The sequence below is a fragment of the Dendropsophus ebraccatus genome, chromosome 12 (genome assembly GCF_027789765.1).
Source record: "Dendropsophus ebraccatus isolate aDenEbr1 chromosome 12, aDenEbr1.pat, whole genome shotgun sequence".
Taxonomy (NCBI): domain Eukaryota; kingdom Metazoa; phylum Chordata; class Amphibia; order Anura; family Hylidae; genus Dendropsophus; species Dendropsophus ebraccatus.
Window position 1 is genome coordinate 11,896,362 of NC_091465.1, and position 6,510 is coordinate 11,902,871.

The window sequence follows — 6,510 nt, forward strand, 5'->3', positions numbered from 1 at the left end:
GAGGTTAGCGGTGATGAGAGGACACCTGTGTGATCGGGGCAGGACGGCTGGTCCATAGTGTAGACGCTCTATCCTAGGATAGGGTGGGGGAGGGGAGATACTTCCTATTATAAATTGATGATTGTGGCTGGAGGAGTGTGATATCCCCTTGATCTTCTGGCTTGGAGGAAGGCATGGCTTCTACCACACCATCTGAGGAGTCTATGGTGCCACCTGCAATGGACAATGGAGATGGGATGGAGAGTGTGAGCAGCAGCTTACAGGAAAAAGCGGAGAGATACCAGATACATGGAGATCGGCCTGGCTGCGGAGCAACTAAGGTGAGGACCTTATGTCTCATCCTTCAAGGGATTGTCCACTTGTGTAACAAAGATTTATAACTTCCCAAAACTGGGCTCCTATACATTAAGGTGTTTCAGCAATCTTCAATCTGATGGGGCCATATTGGATGGTTCATAGGTCCTGCTTCTCACTTCACCCTATGTGCGTTGGATGGGGTAGGGGGCTACAATGAATCTGGCAGGGGTCTGAATTGCTGGATATACAGCTATACATGTAACATATTTGGACTGTGTTCACACCACATGGTTTTTGTTTTGACTGGTTAACACCTAGAGATGCTCAACAATCCAAAACACAAAAAATGCCCACATGTGGTGGAGAATGTGGCCACTGTGTTGGGTCTTTGCCGCCATTAAAATCTCCTCTTCCTGTCATTGATTGGGGTGGTCCTTGCTTACACCCAATGGCTACCAATCTACCTCTTATAGCTGAGAATTTGTTACTTTGTATCTAGATCAGTTAAATCTTGTCCTGATGGCTACAATTTATCCATCTTGAGTCCAGACTCCTAAGGCCGCATAGTGGCAACATTGTGTGGCTATTGGTGACCACATGGGGCATGGCTTTGGCAGCAATGTGAGCTTTTGGCTGTCAGGGCATGATGGGATTTGTAGTTTTGCTATAGGTTATTGAACACTGGCCTATGAGAATAAAGGGGTACTCCAGCACGAGATAAAAAATCAAATCAACTGGTTTCAGAAAGTTATACAGAATTGTAACTTCTATTTAAGAATCTCAAGTCTTCCCACACATCAGCTGCTGTATGTCCTGCAGAAAGTGGTGTGCTCTTTGCTGTCGCCTCTGTCCATGTCAGGAACTGTCCAGAACAGGAGAGGTTTTCTATGGGGATTTGCTGCTGCTCCTGACAGTTCCTGACATGGACAGAGGTGGCAGCAGAGAGCACTGTGTCAGACTGGAGAGAATACACCACTTCCTGCAGGACATACAGCAGCTAAGTACTTGGAGACTTTAAAATTTTAAATAGATGTAACTTACAAATCTATATAACTTTGTGACAACAATTGATTTGAAAGAAGACATTTTTTTCTGGAGTTCCCCTTTAAGATGGTCCTATAGACTTGCATAATGAAACTGCCTTGGTCATGTGGTAAAGAGGAGAGGATGCGCTAAGGGTTAATGATCTTACCCATGTGCTTTTCTGATACTTGATGGCTGCCTAACTCTCAGCAGGCTGCGACTACATAACTCTAAGCTGATAAAGGAGAGACGTCGGCAGTCGGCCACTTACGGAAAGTGCTTTGTGGCCAGTGAGGTACTCGATTGGTTAGTTCAGCACAAGGAGGCGCCGGATCGGGAGACGGCCATGAAGATCATGCAAAAGTTTGTGGATTCCAAGGTCATTCACCATGGTGAGTCTGTTCCTACACACAGTAAGATATGACTGGGACCTCCTTTCAAAGGAACCAGTCACCATGAAAATGCTCCCTAAGCTATCGGCATCATGTTATAGAGCAGGAGGAGCAGAGCGAATTCATATATATCGTTGTAGGAAAAGATTCCGTATAACTTGTAACGTATTCCATGCTAAAGAGTCCAGTCCGTTGAGTGACTCCGCCCACTGGACTTGTAGTGGTCGCTTAGGTTTAGACGTTGTGGTCTTGCACCTCCCGTGTAGAAGTGACACGGCTGGTCAGTTGCCAGGTGGTTGTCCGAGATGTAGCCGGGCTCTATGATATGTCGTGACGCCAGTGCCGGTTGGGCCCACAGGTATGGTGGAACACCTGCTTTTATTTTAAAGGGCCGGTTACACCTTGTTCCCCTGTGACCTGCCAGATTGTTGCGTGGTCACTTGGGCTGATATCGGTGGTCCAGAGTGGAGTAGTGGCCCACCCGGACTATTGGTACTGCCACCCACAGAAAGGGGAGATGTCCCAAAGATTGTGTGTATACTGTGTTGGTGCTTGCCAAGGAATTACAGAGTCTATCTATCATAAGTAAAATCTGTTTACTCTGAAGATACTTGTATGCAGCAGAACATACAGCTTTGCATTGACACAAGACTTTAGGCTTAAGTAACACACTTGCTGGAGGTAGAAAATAGAAGAAGAGGACCTGCCACATCCCCCCCCCCCCCCCCCCGTGCCGGGGAGACAGGCTCCCGACCTCCACGTGTGCTCCTGAGATGAGTCCGACGCTCCATTCATTCTCTATGAGCGTCGGACTCGTCTCAGGAGCGCACTTGCCGGGCTTCAGGCGCAGAAATCCCCGTCAGCCGACCGGATCAAGAAGCGGGAACCGGCGAGATCAGGTAAGTATAGGGAGGTCGGGAGCCTATCACCCCGGCACGGGGGGTGACAGGTTCTCTTTAAGAGAGAATACTTGTGCCCGTGCATCGACTCTTGTCGGAATGAACCACCTATTGCCCTACCAGTGCAGGGGGACTTGTCCTAGTGGGTGACACAAGCTGTGGAATGCTGAGGATTCCCTGCTGACAACCGCGCTGCAAGATAGTTCATAGGCTTCTGGCAACTTGGCTCTATCAGGATCAGTTCCTAGCTTTCTGCTTTTGTGGATACTGTCTAGCACTGTGACTTCTCCTTGTCCATGGCGTGGGTTGAGATGATCTCTGACTTGTCCTCTCGAGCGAAGGGGTTTAACACTGCATAGTGCTGAGTGGAGTTACTTGAAGAGAAAACTTTTGCTTCATGTGCCTGAGTCTAAACCTAGACTGCACACTGAGACTGGGGACCTGGCAGAGGGCTAGGGCCCAGATGAACCACTGTATTGAGCGCTCTAGCTTGCGTCCTTCTACAGAGTCCAACTACAAAAAGCCACTACACTTCCTCTACCCGCATGACTTCTATCTACAGCACCTGTAAGGTGTGCTGTGAATGGGTAAAGAGTGCATATAGAAGTAAAAAAAAAGAGATGATGGGACAGAAGGACACGCTCATTGGTCCACAGATCGATGTGACATATAAACAAGCAATAACCCTTTCAATCCTACAGCTGTGCAGCAACTAAGTACATATACTTACAATAGCCAAATCTTGTCGCAAAACTTTAACACTACTACATCACCACTTACACACAATAAGTACAGACGTTTGCGAAGGGTGTAACCAATAACATCACCCATGGTTGGATACCACAGACTCCTTAGCACAGAATGAGCAGGGATTTCAATTACCATGTTACAAGTTATACTGAATCTTTTCCACAAAGATATATATCAGTCTGCTCAGTAGTTCCTGCTGTATAATATGATGAGGATAGCATTGTCCTGGTGACAGGTTCCCTTTAAGGAAACACAAGTGACTACCTTGTGGGAGAAGGCAAAGAGTGTGCAAAGCTGTCCACAAAGCGACAAAAAAGGTGGTGGTGGTGGGGGGGGTGCTACAATGAAGAATGTAATGAGAAAACATTCTGGTTCTTTACGCTCTGGCTAAGTAACGTTATCTCTGTCCCAATATACGCACCACACAGGTTGTTTAAACTGTTCTTCCTTTCCACAGCATGCGACAATTATGATTCCTTCAAAGATGCCAAACTGTTCTACCGGTTTCGTAATGAGGATGGCACCTTATCCTACGAATATAAGACCAGGATAGCTCGCCGGAGTCAGCGGATGTATGAGACTTAAGTGCCATGCCTGTCCTAGGGTGCTGACAGCCTCACTAAGTGACCTTCTTTTACATAGGTGGCAGTTGTAATACTTCTCTGTACAAGAATATAATACTGCCCCTATGTACAGGAATATAACTACCATTATACTGCTCCTATATACAGGGATATTACTACTGTAATACTGCTCCTATATACAAGAATATAACTACTATAATACTGCTCCTATATACAAGAATATAACTACTAGAATACTGCTCCCTATATACAGGAATATAACTACTAGAATACTGCTCCTATATACAAGAATATAACTACTACAATGGCACAAGCAAGTAGATACAGAAAGTCCAAGCACTCACCGGATAGTGGCAGTCTTTAGCGGTTTATTACACAGATCATCACAGGGAGGGGGAAAGATGGAGGAGGTGCGGGAGCCATTTTACACCTTGTTACCTGCCGATGCACCCCGGATCCAGTCTCACACATTTATAGTGTACGTCTATCCATATACGCCTCACCTGAATTCATTCAGCCCGATACACCGATAGTGCGGGCACTTTCTTTTCTCGTTGGACTACATATAACTACTACAATACTGCTCCTATATACAAGAATATAACCTTATATCTCAGGATACATTGGTGTGTATGGGTATATAATATTTCTGCCCATCTGCTACTCCATTAGGATGATAAATCAGGAAGATTCCATCATTCAAGTCCGGGAAGAAAACTCTGTGCGATATAGAAGAACTTTCCGGGGCTCTGAGATGGTGGATTGGTTGATGAATCACAATGAGGTTTCCTCTAGAGAGGAAGGTGTCCAGCTGTGCAGGCGGATGCTAGAACACGGGATCATCCAGCACGGTATGGGTTATATGTAACATATGACCGCTATCAGTCAGGGCTCTGTACACGGGTAAAGCTCTTAGTACTGACGTGACTCTCCGCTCTTCTCCCCGCAGTCACTCGGCAGTATCACTTTTCCGACTCTGATTTGCTGTACCAGTTTGCCATTAATTTCCAACGTAAGAGAAAACTCCAAAGACCCCCGACCAGACTCACCGGACAGTCCCTTCTGTCTACGCAAACTGAGCGCGGAGCTTCCCCGCAAAGGCTTTGTGGGTGGTAAGTGGATCAGAAGATCATATTAGAGGAGCACAAACTACAGAACTCCCATTATGTATAGGGCCTGAGTGGGTGGAGCATGACACAGGGGTTCTAATACCAACAAGAGAATCCTGGAGTCGTGCCCCACCCCTCAGAACAGTGTTGTCGTAGTCAGGAATTGCTATGTACATAGCCTGGTCAGAGACAGGGTCCAGGACCATGGTTGAGTCTATGTTGGTTTGTCACTAGTAGAAGAGATCTGAGTACTTGCTGTATGTTACAGGCAACAATGGCCCAGTATTCACCTTGTTGTATTCATGATGGGGTGGTATGCATGGACAGAGTTTTTCCACCAGGTGGCAGTAAAGGGTTTTAGTGGTTTGTACCCAATTTTGTCTTGTCTATAAGATATTATAGTTACACTGTTTCTCTCTGTCCTTTGTCCATTGGAGTTGATGACCAGAACCTCCACCTCCGCCACCCCTAAGAAGAAGCCGTTCTGATGACACGGGGACTGGTTACAGCTACCCCCGCTATCCATTTGTTAACAAGCCAGTATCATTGATTCCTTCAGGTACAGTGGCTGCAGCTCGTGTTTCTATGTCGCTGATGCAGCCGGTGATGTTGTGATGGGGCATAATCTACGGTGGGCACTACTACTCCCAGCATTAATGGCTTGCTTTGCTTCCTAGTACTGAAACGTCGGGTAACGGTGGAGGAACTGCTGGCACCCGGGGCGCCGTACACCTCCAAGCTGCTTAACATGAGTATAGACCGCTGCTCTGGGAGTATGGGGTGCTGCTCTGTGCTCCACAAATACGTTGCTTCATGGTGTCCTACTTTGGATTGATATAAAGGACTTATAGGTGAGATACTGAACCCTTTTCTCTTCCAGATCCGAGTGAGCTCTATAGGTTGGGGGTTTGTGGTCCGAGGGACCGGCCCGTGTCACATCCAGGCGGTGGAGCCGGGAGGGTTAGCGGAGGCAGCGGGGATAAAGATATAGAGATGGTGGTCACCAGACGTGACCCCGACCCATGTTACCTTACCGTTCTCAATGTTCTGTCCTTGTCCAGATCCGCCAGATTGTCAAAACGGTTAATGGGGTCAACTGTCTGACTTGTGACTACCAAACCATCTACAAGCGCATTCTGGCCAGTACTCGGAACCTCCTCATCATGGAAGTGCTGGAGCCCATAGACTGACCTCCGCTCCTCTCCTCTGTCCAGGGACCATCACCCTCCTCTGTCCAGGGACCATCACCCCACTCTGATCATGTCTAGTAGTACTATCTAGTGTGAGGAGCATCACATGGCGGCTGTTTCCTGAGGCAGCATTCACACATTACGGCTGTGACACTTCTGCAATTTTACTGACATTGGGACAATATTTTTAACTAAAGTTTGCAGAAAGTTACAAACCATTAAAGAGGTACTCCTGGCAAACACCAAGGGGCGGTGAGAACATAAGT

The 6,510-nt window shown here is 47.1% G+C and overlaps 1 pseudogene; it reads left to right on the forward strand.

Moving 5' to 3' along the window:
• The first annotated feature begins 288 nt into the window (after nt 1-288).
• Nucleotides 289-6,244, forward strand: LOC138768624 (DEP domain-containing mTOR-interacting protein-like; annotated as a pseudogene).
• Nucleotides 6,245-6,510: the final 266 nt, after the last annotated feature.